Source organism: Echeneis naucrates, chromosome 23, assembly GCF_900963305.1.
Source record: "Echeneis naucrates chromosome 23, fEcheNa1.1, whole genome shotgun sequence".
Lineage (NCBI taxonomy): Eukaryota > Metazoa > Chordata > Actinopteri > Carangiformes > Echeneidae > Echeneis > Echeneis naucrates.
In genome coordinates this window covers 8,794,432-8,816,180 of record NC_042533.1, presented here as the reverse complement: position 1 = coordinate 8,816,180, position 21,749 = coordinate 8,794,432, and the positions used below count along the sequence as shown (strand labels likewise).

At 42.1% G+C, this 21,749-nt stretch overlaps 1 protein-coding gene and 1 long non-coding RNA gene across 4 annotated transcripts in view; one reads left to right on the top strand and one right to left on the bottom strand.

The window, feature by feature from the left end:
* Nucleotides 1-21,749, top strand: part of foxp2 (forkhead box P2) — a 101,686-nt gene that overhangs the window by 18,721 nt on the left and 61,216 nt on the right. The gene's annotated exons all lie outside the window — the stretch shown is intronic.
* On the bottom strand, nucleotides 9,265-12,912 carry LOC115036524 (uncharacterized). Its single transcript, XR_003840416.1, has 2 exons — nucleotides 12,587-12,912; nucleotides 9,265-11,091 (listed from the first exon to the last, which is right to left on the bottom strand). It is a non-coding gene; the product is annotated as an uncharacterized LOC115036524 (long non-coding RNA).

Genomic DNA, 21,749 nt, shown 5'->3' with positions numbered 1-21,749 from the left:
GTTCATTTTTTGTCTTACTATCAGACACTTTGAGTGGGAAGGGCTCTTGTGTGTAATACTCCCATTTAGAGTACAGATTAAAGATTAGTTATTAAAAATATATATTCAGAATTACAGAAATAAATAGTATAAGTCTTTGAGAGTGGAATACATTTTCCCTATTTTGGATAAATGAAAACTGTTACTACCAAGAAGACTCTCTTCTTCTACTACCTTCAGGTTGATAAGGTGATAGATCTATCTGCTTAGGTGTTTGAGGAATCCTCAGAAATTTCACTTGATGGCACTGTTTTCCTTTTTGCTCCAGCTGAAGCAACAGGGCATGTTTTATGTATGCTGGGCACAATGTGAAAAGCCTGGCTGTGCCACAGATATGTGCGTCTTCCCTTCTCTTCCTGTCCCTGAGCGCCACGAAACAGGTAGAAACACTGACAAACAATAAAATCACGCACTATAGCATTTTTACAAAATCATTACGCTTCAGATAAAATACTTGAAAAGCAAGTGCATGTTGGCACACCCGCTATACAGTACATTCATTTTGTGCTTTTGAGCATTTTCCTTTTTCTGCTTGATGTATCTTTTCTTTGAAAAAAGTTGGACAGTTTAAGAAGCCGTCCAACTTTTGGAAAATGTGACAGATATTTTAATGTAAAGCAAAAAAAAAAAAAACACGTATTCCGTCAGTATTCAGCCTTTTAAACTGATTAACTTGTTTTCCACCTGCAGTTACTTAAATATCTGTCAACAAGATGATACACACTTTAAAGCCTGGAGTGTTTCTGCGGTTGATTTAAATCCACCTTCCTCTGACCAACTACTTTATATAGCTGGCGCAGGCAACACACACGTACACGCACACACACACACACAAACACAGAGTAGTCATTCATACTAGGCTTTAAAGGGTTTTTATTTTGCAATAATTTAGTTTTAGAAACAAATAAAAAGTATTAAAGCATAAAATTCAATTGAAAAGGAAAAATGGCTGCCCTTTGTCCATTAATCTCATCGCCACCTAACAGGGAGGTGGGATTAAACTGAGTTTAAACAGGGGTTGGATGGATAGATTGGGAGTGTGTTGGCTGGTGGGGGTCAAGATCATATTAAGTGCTCACAAAGCAAATGGTTCAGCATTAGGAAGTGTTGTTCTGGTGGCCCTGCCTCGTGAACATCCTGTAAAGGCGCAATACATCACAGTGAAAAATAACTAGCGCTTGTATTTCAGCATCGTGCACATCATAAATAAAGGTGTGCCTTGTATAATTGAGACTTGTGCATGGGGAACTCGGCTGGAGATGAGAAATGGAAATCTGTGTACTGGTAAATAGATAATCACACAAAAGTAATTGAGGTTTTCAAACCCCAATCTAGTCTGCCAGCATGAGCTCGTTTGCATGTTAATCACGTCAGTGATTTCCCTTCATCACAGGGAAGTCCGCGCACACTTCCACAACCAGCTTTTAATTGCATTTAAAATGTCACAGAGGTGGAACACATGTAATTTAGCCAGAACTGTGTCCAAATTAATGGGTAGTACTGAGACGCTCCATTGGACAGGGTTGGAAATGAGAGAGGCTGTCCATTGTTTGGGTCTTTATTAGAGACGCCTCAGACTTTCAGTCTCTACGTGATAACATCTCTACAGTATGTTTTTGAAGTTTCTATCAAGACTTCAAAATGAAATCTGACAAGCATTTTGTGAACGACTTTATACTACAATAGATGCCAACTTCTTGCGAAATAAGCCAAATGGATGGACATTAAAAAAAGGATTGAAAAAGAAACATCAAAAGAAGAGACTGCAAGTCAAAGTGTTGGTTTTTAATGGAGAAAGAAAAAGGCAGGAATAGTTTATTTTCTTTCATCACCAGGTGTTCTTTGGCGTATAAATTACTGAGATGATGTTTCCATAACACAGCTTAGGGCACTCCAGAGAGGGGAAACCTGCAAAACAGACCTATTTAATTTTTCATAGAGGTGGACCATCAGGAGCAATAAGCCAATATTCCTCTTCCCCTTTTCCAGATGCTTTCTACACCGCTGTATCTTCCCAAAATCCAAGCCCCTCTTACTTTTTCCCTTTTTTAAAAAAAAAAAAAGAAAAAAGAAAAAGTTCTGCCGAGACCTACATGAAAGGAAGGAACTGTTGAAATGTTAATTTTACCATCTGCTGTCGAGGCCTGCTACCTTTTTTTGTGTGTGTGTGTGTTTTCTTTTTTTCCCCCCTGCCTTCTTTAATTCCCAGTAGTTCTGTTCTGTTTCATGAATGTGCTGCTATTTTGGCTGTTTGAAGTCATGGGGTCTCTGCAAGCATGGCTTTGACTGGCTGGAAAATACAATGCCACATGGTGGATGGTGGAGACTGTCCCATTAGTTTCCTGTTTAGAGCAAAGTCCCTCCTAGTATAACTGTTTCGTATACCAGTCCCAAGGTTCCAGTTACGCTCCCATGCCCACTTCCAGTACACAGTCTGTCCGTCTCTCGTGCTGAGTTGGACTCGCCCTTGCTCACTCTCCTTCCTGAGTCTGCATGTCTTCGGGGACCAATTTAGTCTGTTTATCTTAATGCTAGGGATTTTAATCACTTGTTTACAAGACCCCTAGCACCTCTATCTAATAAAAGTTTTTTTTTTTATATTATTTTTTTCTCAGCACACATTATTGCTAGTCTTTCTGTAAACCGAGGGATGGGATTTTTTTTTTTATTTTTTTTTTAACTCTCATCCTTTTCTTCTTATCTCAAAAGTTGACACTTTTAAAAGCAAATGTATGTTGCCAAGTTTACTGTGAAGATTTTGCCAAATGGATAGATTCCATTGTGAGATTTGATAGTTGGCAATTAGGGTGAGACATCCTGTGTGCAGAGTTGCTTAGCATTTTCCTTGGCCGGGACCAGATTGTTTAGTCTGCTATCATTGTGAGCTGTTTCTGAGCTGCAGTTGACGGTTGTTTGCAGAGCGCTGGGGGAAAATGTGAGATGGGCCAGTGCCTTTTTCTATTTATTTATTTTCCCCGTCCTTGGAGCTGGAATCTGATTTGTGTTCATGTTTCTCTATTCTCTCTGAGCGGTTTTTAAGTGTGGCTGCTGAAATCTAGACTCTGTATGACCTCACTGCGCGGCCTGTGTTTCATTAATGACCAGCCCTGTGGTTTGGGGAGAGGAATATTTTTCATATGACACCGCCTTGCATTAGCGTGGAGCGGCAGCTGCACAACCACAAAACCATCCAATTTTGTGGCTTTGAAAGGTGTGAAAAGTTCAGCTCCCTATAGCAAGCCTTGCATTTATAATTATATTCAGTGCATGGAAGAGTGCGTGTATAAGTGTCAATGAGCGGAACTACTTAAGACTTGTAAAAGAAACAACAAAAAAAAAAAACCTCACCTGCTAATGAATCATTTGTCTTTCATTCTCCTCGGTAACTTGTAAATTAAATAGTGGAGGTATGTCAGAGTAAGACATTTACACTCTTATTGATTTGACATGCCTTAGAGAAGTCATCTAAAATAAAAAGCAGCAATTCAAAGTGAGGAAGGTAACATTTTGACAGTTTGATTCATTTGTCATAAATATTTCATTTCAACATGATTTTAAGCTTGTTTGGAACCTTAGTCCCTGATAGAAGCAAGTCTTTTAAGTTTCTTTTTTTTTTTTCTCCAAGTGCCACATCTGGCATAAGAGGTAGTTCTCTGCAGATTGATTGATTTCCCAGGCTTTGGTGGAAGGGACTCACGCAAGCCACACAGCAATTGACTAAGAAGCATGCAACAATTCACAGACACACGTAGCTAGCCTCTCCTCCTCACCCTCCCCTTTCTTTTTTTTTTTTTTTTTAAAAGGCCCAGACACTAGACTACTGTAACTCTGTTTGGTACCTTGCAGGATATTAAATATCCAAAAGGAAACCTCATATTTGTCCCGTCCCAAAACAAAGGGCCCTTGTGCTGCCTCCCTCCTTGCTTCTCTCCCTCTCACTTTTAAGCCATACTGGTACTGTCATCACAACACAAATACAACTTATCTGAATACTCAAGATAGGGCGTGTATATTCCCAGATAACTCCAAGCCATTCATCATGATATTCTCCTATGGTTCTGGCGGCATTAAGTGTTGTGTTGTCAGCTTGAAGTCTAGAGGTGGAACAGGGAGAGATTGAGGTTAGTCACTGAGGCTGAGGGAGAGTGAACAAAGGAGAAGATTACCTAATAGTCTTGCTATGTATTTGAAGTGGAGCCTGCTGTTTGTTTGGGGAGGTTAGGGGCTGGATGTGCAGGGAGATGTCTCACAGGCAGCTGATGGGTACTTTTAAGCTGTCAGAAACATCCCCTTTGCCATTTGTCTTCCTGAGTGGATGGCAACAGGCTACGACAGAGGTAAAAGGCAATACTGAGAGAAAGTTAATGATGTTTCCCAAGTTCATAAAGTGTTGAAAATTTTGCCTCTTACATATAATTGGGTGTCTTCGTATAAATTAAGAGTCACAGAGGATGATAGCTTGGCAAGTGTTTTAAGCAAGTGATGTGCACGCCAAACACTATTTTTGGGGTCTGCTGTCATGAGGTCTTTAATGAGACTGCTCTCTGCTTGTATATGTTTGTAAACAACAATCTTAGTAGGTTTTGATTGAGAATAAAGTTCTCTGCTATGTTCACACCAGAAACTAATTCATAGTCACAGCACAAATCGCAGCCTTGTCAACCTGCTGTGAACCACTTAATTACATGCCAAGACTGCGTAAAACAAACTGAAACAGGGAAACTTGTGTGCATATGTGTGCGATTTATTTAATTTGTTGTATAATTTTCTTGGATTAACCTCATTAAGAGAATGCCTTCAAACATAGTGTTGGAAAGTTACACCACTTTCTGGCTAACACAAGATCCGCAAGCCGTACACAAGTTAAACGATAAATCACTTTTGCGATTGTGTTATTTGGATTTCATCAAACAGTTTTTTTTGGAAAGTAAAACCCAAAATGCTCATTGATTTTTTTTTTTTTTTCTTTTCCTTTTTAATTCTGTAATTTGAGTCTTCCTTTCTCCTGAGATTTTGAACAAATAGTTACAACCCCTGATTCTCTGAAATTCCTGCCAGGCGTGTCTGTTTTGATAAATTGTACATCTCGTCCTATTTTCAAAGTCATCAGCGATTGCTTTTTTGCCACTCAGAGCACTGAACATGGGCAGCTTTTAAAGGTAGTGAGTACGTCTGATAAGTGGCTCAATCCTTGTACTAAACCATTTTTACTGGAGGTTTAATAGCTACTGTATAATGAATTATAATGTATTCTCTCCAATTGCAAATTTCCTCTAATATTGTCCTTCTGCCTTCACAAAAAAGTCCATCTGAATATTATTGTGACCAGCTTTTTAAGAATACAAATCAATTGCCTGATTTTAAGTAGTTAGAGTCATACTTTTGTTGTAAATTTCCCCCAATGCCAAATGGAATAGTGCTTGTATAACTGGAATAGCTAACCAATTTCAAAGTAGTGACATTTTTCATCTCGAAGAGGATTCACTGTGTTTGTGGTACATCATGGTCAGTTCCCAGTCAACTGCATGTGTTAGTATAAAATACAACTGTTCAGCTGAACATTTCAGCCTAGTTTGAAGTCATTGAAAAGCAATAGGCTTATGAATCATCTTGCTGTTCCAATTTAATGGAACATACCTTTCAGTGACAGCGTCTAGCGGCACATCATCAAAGTGAAACTTCCAAAGTTCCGCTTAACTTGTTGCTGAAATAGTTTCTCGTTTTCAAGAAAATTGCAGTGCGCCAAGTCTCAAGAAGTGTATCAGGGAATCTTCCCTGAAGGAAAAATTGCCACTTGCATACTTGTCTTTGAGCAAAGTGAGGCCCTCACCCTCTCCAGGGGAACATCTGCTGTTTAGGAAGATATAAAGGAGTAATTTTATTACTCGGTACATCTCCCCTCAGAAGCCATTTCATTTCTCCTTTCAGCCTCCACAGAAGCCTTTATTTGATCTCATATTCCAGAGTATGACTGCCTCAAACTGGTTGGACTCCGTTTATTTTCATTTGGAAAACACATTTAGTGTTGGAGGGGTGGCACAGGATGGAAGTGGAGAGCAGGGGGTTCTGGTGTGGAAGGGACTGAGGCAAGTTTCTCTATCACATGTTAATGTCCTCCTGCAGGGATTTTTCCCTGTGCCTGATTGTGGGGAGCCAAACTTCACATTTCCTTCTCTCAATTTGATCAGAGTAATCTAGAAAAATCATTCAAATATGTCCGCGTCAGGTCTCTGCTGCTTATGAGGAACAGTTCCTTGCAAATACCTGTTAAGTTTGCATCCATACAAAGAAACTGATACAGCTGGATACCCTTTAGTAGTTAGAGCTTTGAAACTGCAGATCATTGGAAAACTGTGTCATTTATTAGGCAGCCCACTTAGGCTGCCCAGATGTAGCTGGTCACTTGAGAGGGAGACGTCCTCATAAACGTTGAGCCTTTAGAGCGGGCACAGCACCTAACTGTAGAGTCAAAATTACCCGCCCCCCTCCCCACCCATGCACTCCCTTAACTTCCACATCTCTGGCTATTCGCTAAATCCTGAACCAGTGCAGCTGTCTGGAGGAGGCCAGACCTTGTGAGAAGTCCCACACTTCCTAAAAATGTCTCTCCCTCTCTCTTTTATTTATCATTATCTGTGTCTGCCTCTCTGCCTGCGCCGGCAGCACCTATATCCTCCTCAGCCTGTGCCTGGTGACAGCACAATGAAAACATTCTCGTGAAAGGTGTTGTTTCAGTGCTCCGGAAGTCCCTCTCACCTAAGTAGCTCCTTCTCTATGTCTTGTCTGTCTGTCTCTATATATTTTTTATGTTTTTTTTTTTCTTTCTTTTTTTTTGTGGGGGATGGAGGAGAATTGTAACCTTCACTGGGCTCAGTTCCACACAATGAATTACCTCCAGATGTAATTCCTATCCCCCGCCCTTCGCCCTCAAATTAGTGGTGAGTAAAAATTAGGTTTGAATTAGCCGCGGTGTGAAGAATAGAGGAGTTTGAAATTTCCATATAATGAGTTTATTATTCTTTGCTGGAATACCATTTTCCTGAATTAATTTGATCAGGGTTTTTTGGTGTAATTGGCGTCTAGCTGAATGGTGTTTTAGTCATGAATGGATAGCCACTGTGTCAGCAGTAAGTCAGAAGGCCGAAGCAATCAGAGCACTCAGAAGTCCACTCCTCAGCATTAACAACAGAACGCTCCACGTCTCAATTACTTGTGGAGATCATTCCTCATCTTTCCCCGTCATCAATTTCACGCTCGGTGTTTAATATTCCCTCATTCCAAAAATATTATACCCACAAATGCATCGACAGGATTCCTTGGACCTTAGATAGTAGTTGTTGCATAGCATACACAGGTGTTGTGCTCTTTTGACTGTCAGTGGAGCTTGTCTTGCTGCCATTCAACTGTGTCGCCATGGTTCTGGGAATGATAATCTCTTTGGCAGAGCTGGAGCTGTGGGATCCTCAGACACTACAGATCACTGTCATAAATTGGTTTCAAATTCATCCCTGACAGGAAATCTGAATGCAGGAAAAGACTATTGTTTCTCACATTTTTTGAGCCGTTTCTTAATCTTGATGACAACCCAGTGGCCAGGAACATAAAAAAAAACAACAAAAAAGGCCCTACTGAGTAGCATATGCACTTTTCTCTAAGTAGGAATCTAATTTAAAGTGCGCCCGCCTTTACTATATGATAATATCTACTACTGTGAGAAAAGGGAAGTTGTCTGCCATGCTCCACTCTTTCATCTAATTCCAATCTGCTGTATAACAGGTAAACTGCTGTGAGCCGCACTTGCTTGTTTAAATTTACCCAGCTCAGCCGCGCCTTTGATTTCAGCAACTCGTTTAATTCAAATACGCTTTTGAAGAAAAGCTATTTTTTTTTCTTCTTCTTCTTCTTCTTCTTCTTCTTTTTTTGTTAGGAAAGGGGGGGGCATTGGAGGCAGCTGTGGTGGTGGGAAAATAAGAGGCAGCACAGGAGGGCCAATTTAACCTGGAGTGTCTGTAGCTAGTCTACAAGCTCCTTCGTTTCAAGAGGCTCGGTCAGCTTGAACTGTCTGACTTCTGTCATTTCGATCTCTTTTTATTTTTCTGCTGTAATGTATACTTTAATTCCCGCCCGCCTGCCGTCTGTGTGCAGCAGCGGTGTCTGCAGAAGCAGCTGGAGGGGAGGTGCAGGTATCATTAAGCCTTGGAGAGGCACCAGCGGAACACTGCTGAGTGCTATACGTGGCTCCTTGCAGTGCGTGTTGATATTTCTGGGCCCAGTGAATGTACAGCCTAGTTTATTTTCAATAGGAACCTGAAGCCGGGCCTGGCCTGAGAGGGCTCCGGAGCCCACCCCCTCCCACCCCATCCCCTCCGCCCAGCACATGCACACACACACGCTGCTTACTCGCGCTGTTGATATTGAGTCAAGCAAACACTCTCTCAGGGATGTCCTGTTGGGCTCTCAGCCAAAGTCGCAAATGGAAGTCACATGTGGAGACTCCGACAGGAAGGCAATGAGGCCTCAATTCACACCCGTCACAACTTTCTTTTAATTTGTATAAGTTTTATTAAAACCAACACGCATAAACATTTTAGTAATATTGTAGATCAAAGTAGAAAATGTTACAATAAATATTCCAAGAATTTTTATTTATTTTTTTTTTCAACAAAACAAATAACAACAAAGTCAACATATTCATCATTGTGATTGCAGTAATCACGTTCCCTTGGTGTATTTTTTATTATTATTTTTTTTTGTTCTTCATTTTTTATGGCAGTGAAATACATATGCAAATATATTTGGACACTGTCATTATCAGCCACTTAATAGGCATTTCATTAGGGATTTTCTGAATGCACGGTGCAAGGCAAGTTGCCATGGATACCCTGGCGCTTAAGTACAGTATATTAAAACGGTGCTGCCTTCCAACCACTTATATAATCACCGGTCCGTAATGGTCTCTGCTCTCTGGCCATAAGCAACGTATCGTGTGATCAGCATTACCCAGGACTAAAAAGAGCCCTACCCCCTCATTATGCCTTATTTGGCTCTTTCACTTATTTATTTATTTATTTGAGGGCAGCACTAAGTGGCTCGTGAATTGTGCTTGTGTGACAGCTAATGAATGGTGCTGATGTGTGTGCTATGTTTCACGTGTGGTGTTCTGCTCTTTAGAAACACTGGTTATCACTGTGTGGGAGTTGTTGCAGTTGAGCATATTTGAGCAGATGGTGAAATTACTTTTTTTTTTTTTTTTTTTTTTTTCTGTGACTGGCACTTAAATGTGAGAATGGATGAAGGCGGAGTGAAGTCAAATGGATAACTTCCCAGTGAACAGCATTGATGCACTTGAGCTCCAATAAATACAACACTTAGAATTGCAGGAAAGCCGCAAAATCTTTTCCTCCGCTTCTCTTTGTCTCCTGTGCTGATTCCACGTGTGTAAGAAGTCATGTGTGGTTCACTGTTTTATTTAGAAAATTCTGCTGTTTGAGCATGCAGTTTTATCCTAATGTTTGTTAGAGGGTTAAGAAGCAGTGATTCACATCTCTGTACTGTGTTGCCACTGACTGACAAACCTTGCGGCAGTGCTTGTACTTTGTGGTGGCCTGCTACCACTGAAGGGAATGTGGCAGAAATGACGAGAGAAACCACTGTGATGGTTGCTTGACTTTGTCTAATGCCCCAGAGGCAATCCACTTCATGGTTTTAATTGAAAATTAATATTAGTGTGTTAGTTGTGTGTGTGTGTGTGTGTTGGGGTGGCTGTGGAAATGATAGCAGTGTGAGGAGATGGGAAAGAACATCTAACCGTTGCCATCGTTGTCACGGCGAAGCACGGCATCTCAGATCACGGCTCCCCCCACTGCTGCGGCTCCTGCCAGGGTTGGTAACCAGCTGCTGCCACCGTCACCCCTCCCCATTGTACCCACTACACATGTCTAGCCCCCTCTTTCTCTCTTTCTCTCCTCTCACTGTTCTGCTGCCACCACATCGAGACGCTGGTGGGCCTGTTTGTCTCTGTTGACCTTGGCAGTGCTGGAAGAAGAGACATGGGGAATAAATACCTGAAGGGAGGAGGCACGCAATTGTCACAGATGTGTAGAAATAGGCATAGCATTCCCCCTAGTGAAGTGAATGTTTCTAACGCCAGGGGCCTCCTGTTTGTCTTTTCCAGTGAGCAGCTCTGAGTAGTTTGTTAAAGGGGCTAAAGGAGCATTCTCCACAGTACTGAAAGAGAATGGAATAAATCATCGGCATAATGTGGAGGCTTAAAGCAGTTAACAGCTGTTGTTTCATGTTAGCCCTCATTGCCACTCACTGTCACTTTTTCTTTTTTTTTTTTCATTCTTGCTTGCATTTGCCCTCTTGTCACCTCCCTTTCTGTCTTTCCCCCCACTCGCTTCAACTCCCACTGTCTCACTCCGTCTCCCATGATTGTTTGGTGTTTACCCTCTCTGCCTCAGAGCTCAGACAGTTGACACGAAAATGCTCCATCCCTTGGTCTGTGTTGGTCTCTTAATAATGATATCATACGGCTGAAATATGCTTCAGCGGAGCCAGGGAGATAATGTACTATTCAGAGCCTGTTAAATCATGCCAGCGCACCACTCAGGGCTGTGAGTTCAAGTGGTGTTTACCCTGCGCTAGGGGGTACATCTTCCCCTAAATAAATCTGTCATAGTTGGTCTTGGTGCGTTTCTCTAAAACGTAAAAGTTCTTATAGTGCCTCCACTTCTTCATGATCAGATGCCCGTGTGCTAGGACATGTGTGTGTGCGTCTTTTCGAAGTTTTTGAGCTACATCTCAGCCAGATTTACATGTGTTTTTATTTGGTTTTGTGTATATCGCACAAACTTATGTAGGCACATAAAAAAATGTCTCTTGTATTAAATCTCTCAGGCCCATGTGACACTTTGAGTTGGTGGCAGATGGACTGGCTTTCTGCATCTGCTGTGTGCAGACTGGGGGCTTTGTACTCCTCTCTCCTGGGGAAGACTGAGCCTTTCTTCTTGCCAGTAGATTCCTGTCTGTTGGAGCGACTAAGAAAAACATCTGTGGCATGCAAGGGAGAGAACGAGAGGGAGAGAAAGAGAGAAAGGAAAGGACAGCGAAAGAGGAGGGAATTAAAAAATGAGGATTGGCAAACACCATTAGCCCTAAATGTCTCATCTCATTGCCTGTTGTGCATTGTTTACAATAGGAGAAAGAAGTTGCTGCATCACATCCAGCACATGAGCCCAGCCCAGCTTAATGCGGCTGGCTGAAGTTTTCACGGCTTCTTTAGCAGGCGACGGGTACTGGTGTGTTTTTTTTTTTTTTTTTTTTTTGAGTTTCCTTTCAGAGATACTGAAGTAATTCTTAAGGAGAGACTTGTTCAAATATGTGAATCTTCATGTGAGACATCTGCACAGACATGTTTGCCTTTTATTAAGTGGCAAACCGAGCTTTTAAAAACTGTGGCTGAGGCTGAGAAGCTGTGAAATGTTAAGCTTGTGTTTCACTTTTTAGATATGTTTTATTTAATTTAATGTCTTGCCTTCCCGCAGACTCGCTGTGTTTATGATTAGTTTTGAGTGGGGCCAGGCGCGTTGTTTCACAGAAATGTATTTAAAGCGCATCACAAAGCATCATGTTAGCATTTTGTCTAAGAAAAAGTGAGGGAGCGTTCAGCATGTGGAAGTCTCCCCAGTTCTCAACCTTTGTCGTCTCCCTCCCCTCTCAGATTCCTCTGCAAAATGCCTCTTCTGAACCCCCTCGATACACACACGCGCGCACACACACACACACACACCATTTCTTTGCCAACTCTCACCACCCTCCGCCCCCTCCTATTCCCTCCCCATGACCAGCCCCCCTACCCCACTGATCAAGCCACTGGTTTTTGTGTACTATTGGTCCTCGGGCGTCAAAACAATCCAGCGGGGCTGCCTGACTTGTTTTAATTAGGCGGCACTGAAACGGCAACTGTCTCTCAGACGTGACCAGGCAGTGGTGCTCTCCCCACTCACTACTGTAAATACCACTGTAAATACTTCTCTGGTGATGTCTTTGACAGTAAGCGTCGGCTAGTTTCTCTCTACTTTTTTTTTTTTTTTCCCTTCCTCCACTTTTGATGCTCTTTTCTACTAGTGGCATTTCCCCCCCTCTTCATTTTTTTGAAACACACTAATGCTTCCAGTCTTCTGAGAATATTTCTTCAAATGCTTCTTACCGGGGAGAGTGGATTTCTCCCTCATTGTTTAAAAGGTAGGTAATTTTATCTGTCACTCCCTCCTTCTCTCTTTTGCAGTACTTGTGGTATTGTAGCAGTGCTTTGTGATAGCGTGTTACTTGGTAATGCATAGATGTGATATGGCTAATTGTTTTTAAGAGCCCTATGCACTCTCTTCCACAGCATAGTGTGGCGGCTACAAACCGGAGCTCAGCCCTTTACTAATCCCATTCAGACTCTTTACATCTACACACTCAGACACACTTTGACACGCACACAATCAGAGCTGAAAAGAAAAGCACTGAACTGCATTAAAATAAAGCCAGACACAAATACCTTTGCGGCGAATGCAACTCTCGTAGCAGCGTCCTCCAGCTCTGCTTCTTTCTCCCATTTCCCTCTCGTCTCAGCGATGCCGGCTGCAGAGAGCAAAGCAGGGAGCCAGTCGGGCAGGTTGTGTGTGAGAGTCTGTGTCTGTCTGTGCGTGTGTGTGTGTGCACATGCGCGCGTGTGTCTGTGTGTGTGTGCGTGTGTGTGCACTTGCACAAAAGAGAGAGAGTGTTCAGAGAAGCAAATGTGCTAAGAGAGCGAGAGCTGCGCGAGCTGCCTGGTAAGCATGCAGGCAAGATGCAAGGGGAGAGGTGGCAAGCGTCCTGCGAGGAGTCACGGTGCTCCCCGTGTGAAGGTCCCCTCGCACTCTCACATACGCACTCTCTCTCATTCACACGCAGGACCCACCCACACACACAAAGTACTCGCACACGGTCCCTCTCAGACACCAAAACACTGATAAACTAGATTTTCTCTACTTACTTTTAAAAAGTAAGTAAATACAATCTGATTGAAAGGTCATTCCCTAAATAAAAAAAAAAAAAAAGTTAAATTAAGATTAAACTTATAATGCAATTGGTCTCAGTTCCTATAAAGTGTGGAACAAAATGAAAAGTAGTGTTTTTTGGTAATTGTGATATATTTCATCAGTGGCAGGCATAAGAAATGATTGTCTAATTATTTCCAGTGTGGAGGGAGAAAGAAGCTCCCGTGTCTCTGTCATAAATTTCCATTTTGTACGTTTACTCCCTCCCCCCACCCTAACCCCCACCCCCACCCCCACCCCCTCGCCTTCCATTCACACTCATGCACACACACATAAGCACTCACACACACACACACATACGTACTCTCTCCGCTATCCTCTGTCCCACTCTTTTCCTTCTCTCCCCCAACCCAAACTCTCCTATCGGGCCTGCATGTCCGACCCACACAGGGGGCCCCGGTCGGTAATTGCCCCAGTGACAACTGGAAATGATAGAATAATTGTCAGGAGAGGCGTCTGGGCTTTTTTTTTTTTTTTTTTTTTCTTTCTTTCTTTCTTTCTTTTTTTTTTTTTATGGGGCGAGGGTGATTTAAGTATGCATGAATGGCACGATGGTGGTGAGGCGGCGAGAGAGGGAGAGGAGAACAGGAGAGGAAAGGAGAAGAGAGGAGGGAGAGTGGGGGGAGCTGGGGCGGGGGCTGGGTGGTGGGTGGCGGGGGGTGGCGGGGGGGGCTGGCTTGTTTATGATGCCATCCCCCATAAACACGGCTGAAGTGATGACACAGATAGTGTTGCCTCTCCACGCGGTGACACTAGTCGACTTGTGGCCGTTGCTGCGAGACACCCTCGGCAGTGGCAGAGGCAAGCACTCTGTTCTTTGGTCAAGCTCTCTGGCACTCCTCACTTTCAGGTAAAAAAAAAAAAAAAAAAAAAAAAAAAAAAGTCAGGCAGACTCTGTCCATCCATCTCTCCGTCCATCCATCCGTCCATCCATCCATCAATCTTCTGTCATCCGTAGTCGACTCCAGGCTCTTGGCTGTGTTTAATGGTTGTGTTTTATTGCTGGGCTGTGTCTCCTGCCTTCCCCGCTGGTCGTCCCACTGTGTGCCCGTGCAGCCTTGGTCTGCAGGCTCTGTTAATCTGCTGCTTAATTAGTGCTGATGAATGGCTTAGTGTGTGTGTGCGTGTGTGTGTGCGCGTGCACGCGCACGTCCGTGTGTGTGCATACGTAAAAGTGAGTGTGTGCGCCTGTGCACTGATGTGGCTTAATGTTTGTGTGCCTGTATGAGTGAGTTCACGTGTGTGAGCTGCTCCTCTAGTAGTTGGTCAGAGTGTGTTGTGTATGTCTGTGTGTTTTTTTTTTTTTGTTTGTTTTTTTTTTGGTGATGTTACTACTTGCTTGCTAAGATAGTCATTGATCATTTAAATTAAGGGAGGACAGAGACTTTAGTGGGAATAAAGAACAGAATGAAAAGGCTCAGACACTCTATAACCTTTAATAAGCTAATAACAATCACACATTAATCAGCTGTGGATATGTGTTCTGAGAGCGCAAAGCTTTCACTTGAAGTTTGGCTTATTTGTTTGTTTTGGGGTTTTTTTGTGTGTTTTTTTTTCTTAATCTCTTGGTTTAAAAAAAATCCTCTTTGGAGCAGATGTTAAGTTTGAAGAGGAAGAGAGGTCACAAGACTGATAATCGGTGAAGCACTAATTATCTTTATCAAAGGTGAGCAGGATAATTTGTTTACTTAAATATTGATGAGGGTGAGCAAGGCATGGTATTGGGCTATTGTGGGCATATTATTAACATTTCATAGGGCTTTGTGCAGGAATGCGAAAGGGACTCCTCTTCATAATTTAATACCCTAATGCATAATGAGCTATGTGATTAGTTCACATGGAGAATTGGCCAAACTCCATTTTGAAGGCAGATAATTTACATTGTTCTCCAGAGTCTGGCATATAATAGGTTCTTTAGCGCAATAAAATTAAATGCTACACATTTTATATTTCAGCTTACAAATCCCCCTGGCAATATTCAGTTTTGAATCCTCTCTTTTCCCTCTACCCACATCTGCCTTGTTTTGATTAAAAAAAAAAAAAAAAGGAAGAAGAAGAGAGAAAATGAATTTTGAAATTGTTTAACTAAAACACATGTTTACCTACATGTTTTATTTAGAATGCACACTGGCCAATTAACATTGTTCATTAGCAGAGCCGCGTTATTTGTTTTGAAAGTTTAACCAATCACTTTGTTATGCTAATTGTGATGTAATTTAATTTGAGTTCCCATAATGATGATGCTGCTATTATCCACATAAATGATGCAGTTAAGCAGCACGGACTCATTTGCATGTGCTTGAAGGGAGAGAGGCTGAAAGGAGCTGGCTCCCGTATCACTCTGCTTTAATTTTCCACCTCTGTTCACTCCTGCCCTATGGGTCTTCCTGGCCTGTCGCTGGCTATTGATGATCAGCACTTTTATCTATTTTTTTTTTTCCTTTTCTCTTTTTAATTTTTTTTTTTAATGACAAAGAGGTCTTTATTTGTCTGCTAACAGATTCCTAGAATTGCAGAGTAGGGAAATTAAATAATGGAAGTACAAGACTATTAAAAAATGCAAATGATTTTTTTTTTTTTTTTTTGGTCAGCATATCAATCATTAAGTGAACAGTTGATTTGTGTGCCCCCAATCTCACCCACACACAGATTCACCCTCTTGCTCATTTTTATGGGTCCTGTTTTGAATGGTTTTTGGGGGTTTCTTGAATTTAACATTTCCATATCAAAGTGGCGTGTTGCTGGTGAGGGCTTAATGTTTAATCTGTTGATACTATCATCTTCTTTGGTTTGGACATTATTCAGATGTGGGCTGAATAGTCGTGTGGTTTTTAAACGGAAAGGTGCAGTCAAGCAGACACTACACACTACTGTCAAGCAGTCACTGTATATTTTTGTTAAATCAATTTCTTAGTCCTATGAGGAGCAGGAGGGATCCTGTCTTACAAGCAGTTTTAAAGTCTTCAACTGGGCATGGAGAAAGTGTGACTAAGCCGGTGGTAAAGACTGCCCATTATCTCTTTTGTCGTGGGTTAGACTTTGGCAATTTTCCTATGGAAAGATTATTTTTTCTCCTGACCAGTCTTCCTGTCTTATGCTCCTAATTGGTTACATAAATCTTGTCTGGTATGAATGAGAAATGTTGCGGTGTTGTCAACTGCAATCTTCACCCTTATTTACCAATTCATTAAGATCTATCGATGCAGGACTGCTGAGGGGGAATGACAACATAAATCAGAGCTGGAGACATAATGGCCCTAATCAACCTGAAATAACTGGAAACGTCACAATGAGCTATGTCTCTGTAGCTGTGTCGGCCGCGGCTGGCTCCCTGCGCCTGTCCGCTGTATCTGCCGTGATGTGGGGAGCACCGGAGAGTCAGGCCAGCAACTGTCATTAGCTCCTCAGATTTTTTTTTTTTTTTTTTTTTTTCCTTCTGGACAAGAGCACCAGAGCAGTGTAAAGACTTTGTTCATTTTCTTCTTTTTGTTTTACAGCTCGCATTCCATGTCAAAGCAGTTCAGTCCTGATCGCTCACAGAATAAACGTCGCCTCTAAGTGGAACAGGGCCACGCATGAGGTCTATAAATACGGTTAGGTCGGAAGTATCCTCCATTCACCAGCGCACCTCCTCTACACTTGGTAAAGATGATTGGATGAGACAATGAGGCCTCCCCTCTTTATAGGTCAATTAGTCTTGATTAGGTGGGCCGAGTTAATTAATGGAATTGGCAAATATGCAAATGAGAGCCGACTGATCAGCTTTCGTCACCGTCTCACCCGCAGCGGCGGGGCTGTCTTGTGGTTCAGCAGAGTGAGGTGCCTGATGGGTAACATGTAAATGATATGGGACGAGCCCAAATCCTGGAGAAAAGTCGCTTCTCTCCTCCTCTTTTTCTCCGTATGTGAGGGGTGTCCTGTGCTACAGTATGATTTTTAAGAAGTGCATTTTTTTACTGCAGCGCTATTTTTGTTGAGCAAAGGAAACTGGATAAACTCAAATCTAAAATTTCACGTTAGAATAATTTTTCTCATTTTTATTGAATTACTCATTGTTGATCTTAATTTTGTATTTTGACCCAGCATCCTATTTTTTTTTTTTTTTTATCTATCTGTAATTGGATATTCCATATACACTAACTGTTTTGACATTGTCGTACTTGAGAGCTGGTTGTATTCATATGAAAAATGAAATTGTATTAACATCGTATCATGCACACTATTCAAGAGTGCCTCTTGCATTTGATTCGAAGAAGACATTGTGCAGACCATACAATTGAACATGCACTTTACACTCTTTCCTCTGGTTTTCTTCATTTTTGTCTTTTTTTTTTTTCCCTCTCTTTCTCGACTCCACAAACACTGACTCGTGACGCACACTCCATTCAGGGACACTTACACACTGTGGCAAATAGTCTGTCTTTTATCTTATTCTGTCTCATCTCCTTATTGTAAATAGAAGCGAATTAAGTTCTGAACATTCTTCACTGAATGTCTCCTATCACAGAACTACAATTTATTGTCAGCTCAAATGAAGAATTGAAATATGACTGAGGTTTTGTCAATGTAGGGCTCATTGGACAGGAGATAACCACATTTGATTCTGTTGCTTTGAATAATGTTAATCCTGAAAAATGCAAAGTCCATTATTCATATTCATCTCTTTTCATTTGGCACCACTCCTGATTTTGTAAATATGATTTCTCCAGCCCCCTTCTTTCCAAAGCAATCTTTATTCACCGGTGAAGCACTTTTGAAATTCTCTATCTGAGAGCAGAAACCATTACCATACACTGGTTTATAAGAGGTAGTCATTAATGCTCTTTTATGGTGGCCCTTTAGTGCCAAAAAGGAAGCTTTTAATTCCAAGGCACGACAGCCTAGCTTGCCTTAGTTAATCCGGAGGACTGGGTTTTGTCGAACATAGCTTTCCAAGTGGTCGTTTTTTCCATCTCCGACTCTAAACTCCCTGCTTGAAGCTGAAGGCTGTAATAAGCTGCTTGTGGTGTCCCTGTGCTGTGACAACTTGCTACCAGGAAAAAAAAAAAAAAAAAGAAATTACAGTACACACCCAAGTACAAACAAACACATGGTCATAATCAAGGATTTGTTGACGGCATGAATTTATGGTCTTCCTTGCATAAATGTCTGCAAGGATTCGGATGAAGTTATTTCAAACTTTTTTTTTTTTTTTTTGCCCTGCAATATTTTCTCTTAGATTAAATTTATGACTTTAAAATACGGTGGTTTTAAGCACCATTTTTATCGTCAGCACATACATGGCATTTTGATTTATTGAGCAATCTGAAGTATTGAATATGTGAGCCCTTGCCCTTGCCCAGTTACTTCTTTATTTTGTATGCATGGCAACTTATGGCAATGATGAATTAATTTCACTCAAGCACAGAATCTGTGATTATTTTAAATTGTAACCATATCTTGACTTGATCAGAGAGCTGTGAGGAGTCAGCAGACTGTGAAATGTAATTTCTATTATTATTTTTTTATTTTTTTTATTTTGATCTCCCAAACCAAAAGAATTCCAGCCAGCCACCTGAAATGTGAGCTGATAATGAATGGACGTCTGGGATCACAGATTTACCGGTCACTTCCCCCCCCCCCCCCCCCCTTCCCCTTTCTTTTATGTCATCCTAATGAAAATATTTTTTGCAACTCATGCATATAATATGAGCGAATGGATCAGTGTTCAAGATGGAGACACAGCAGAGAACATCCTCACGCTGAAAATGGATAGCCCAGAGACTCGAACGAAACCCAGTGTCAAGCCCGTTGTGTGTTAACAACGCATTGAGTGTGTGTGAGTGTGTGTGTTAAATTCCCCAGTGTTCCCTAGACAGTGTTGGAGCACAGCAGACAGCTGTGTATTCCCAGCAGATGGATGGCCAGTGTCATAGTGTGTGTTTACTGCACATGATAGAGCGGGAGACAGGCCAGGTAATGAGGCTACATTAAGGGCTTTTAGAGCTCGCAAACAAAGATGGAGGGCTGCTTCTTTCCCCTTTAATGATAGGTGTGTGTTTTGTGTGTATGTGTGTGAGAGAAAGGGAGAGAGAGAGAGAGAGAGAGAGAGTGTGTGTGTGTGTGTGTGAGGCAATGAAAGGCACAATTCTCCTTACACCTTTGTTGTGTCATTTCTCGGAAGAAAGAGGAGAAATTCTCCCAATCTCCGGGGCAAATGCGTCGTCAGGACCCTTTCTCAGATTTCATACCTGATGGAAGAGACAGATTTGCGTAGTGTGAGATTCAAGTGTAAACATTTGCTCAAGCTGAAGAGGAATAGCAAGCAAGGGTATGGTTGCACAACGAATGAGACAAAAGCTGGAGTTGGTCTGAAGCTTTGCAAATAAAGTGTCTGTCTGTGTCTTACTAAGCCTCTACCTGAGTAAAAATGTTGGAGCCATCAGCGATTATTGACAACAGTAAATTTAGAGAGTTAGCTCTATCTCTCACTGTGTTTCCACCACCTCACAACCTAAACACTTAGTATCACTATCATCTTCCTTCCCAAAGCTATACCTCTACAGTATTACCGTGGAAATCACAGCCCTCTCTGTATCCGATCATGATAATAAGTGGTCTAGGTTCTCCCTCATTGGAAGATTGTGGCTTGGGGAAATAGCATCAAACAGCGGGTGTGTTGAAATGCAGGACACCCGCGATTTATGGGATGTCAAACACATGTGCAAATGAGCCGGCAACCTCGCTCCCGCGGCATTCAAGCTGCCTGCACCGGCGCAGATCAGGGCCAGGGCCAGGGCCAGGGCGCCGGTCGATATTGTCGCCTGGCGTGGATCCTTCCGAGCCAATTGGTTTAGGACAGGCTGAGCCGGGGTCGGGGCTGGTGCCCCTCAGGGGGAGACAGGGTACAGGGCATGGGGAACCTGTGGTAGGCCCACACATACACAAATGCAGACACACACTTGTGTACGGTCACACCCTCAGGTGCTGAATATTGTCGCTATCTGTCTCTCTTGAGTGTTGAGTGTGTGCATGTGTGTGAGAGCGTCTCGATCTGTGACAGTTCCATCACCCCCACAGTCGGAGCCGCAGCCCGGTCGCCCGCTCATCATTGCAGCCTGGCTGTGTTTCTAATTGACATTCTAATTGGCAGATTTGAATGCCGCCTTTAGATGGCTAATTAATTTATCTCACTGCTGTCATTAAGGTTAAAGCACCATCTGATCTCTGCGAATATACTTTGCATATATCTGCATTATCATTATGTTGCAGTTAGACATATTGCACAGATTGTATTTTGGAGGAGGGAGAGAAGATTAAAGCACCGGACAATGGGCCTTTATTATTTGTGTGCAACATTTAAATAGTGCCTCTTCTTTTTTTTTTTTAGTTGGTTAATTTCTTTATGTTTTTGATGTTTTCTTTTTTCTGATAATGTCTGTCGCATATAAATTCCATTGGCTTGTTAATATCAAAGTGGCAATTTTCCTTGGACTTCCACGCTAGTTTGCATTGGTTTCAGATCTGATTAAAAAATCCTTATTTCCTTTTCTCATATATCTTCAAGTTTTCTGAACATCCATTGCCGGTCTAAGAAAGAAAGAAAAAAAAAAAAAAAAAGAGAGAGAGATCCAGGCTCCATTAGAATGTTCATAAAATCGTAGTAAAGGCAATCAGACAGTCTTTCTCTGAATATTTTAAACATTGGGCATGTAAAATTTATGCCTAATTTGAATACTTATTAGCCGGCTGATCTCGGCTGCAGCCTTGAGTTTCTTATGCTGAGATTCATCACCGGATTGGATGTCACATTGTGCCAGATGCCCCCCCCCAACACACACACACACACACACACACACCACCTTCCTCCCTCCCACTCACTCTCCTTTTCTCTCTCTTTCAGTCTTATTCTCTTCCCCTGTCTCTCTGCCATCGTTTCTGCTGCTCTCTTCTTTTCTCTCTGTGTTGCTTTCCTGTGTCTCTCTCCATCAGTAGTGAGCGGTGTGGTGTTAAACAGGGGCCTGTTTGTTCACAAGCACGCCTTGTCCTGGCCTCTTCCCTATTTACTTGTGTCCCGGGCAGCTGTCGCCCTGCTCTGTGTAACTGCTCAGCCCTGTTTGTTCTCCCTGCCTGGATCCTGTTTATCCTGGCTGTAGACATCCTTTAAGGCCTGTCCTGTATCTGCCCCTCGTCAAACACACTCTCACACACACACACACACACACACGATGAAGGACGTGCACACACAAACTGACCAAAGAACGCACATGATACTTGTGGGTTGGGCGCAAGTGTACACAAAAACACGGTGACATATACACACAGAGATAATCGTCATCTGTCCCTTTCTTTGTACATGCATGGATTATCTAGCTTAATGTTACTTTTGCCTACGTTCAAAAAAAAAAAACAAAAGGTGAGAAATGTATTGTTGATTGATGGCAGAACTGCTGTTGAATTAGGAATGGAAATAACGACGTGCCTCACAGCGTTACAGAGCAAACTTCCTGACCGTAAGAGTAAGTGAAGAAAGAATATTCAAAATAATTATTTTCCTGAATGGAGACAGCACAAACCCCATACTTGTGTGGTGCTTTTTGAGTTACCGTCTGTTGGGTCTGAGTGTCTTATTTATTGTGTGTC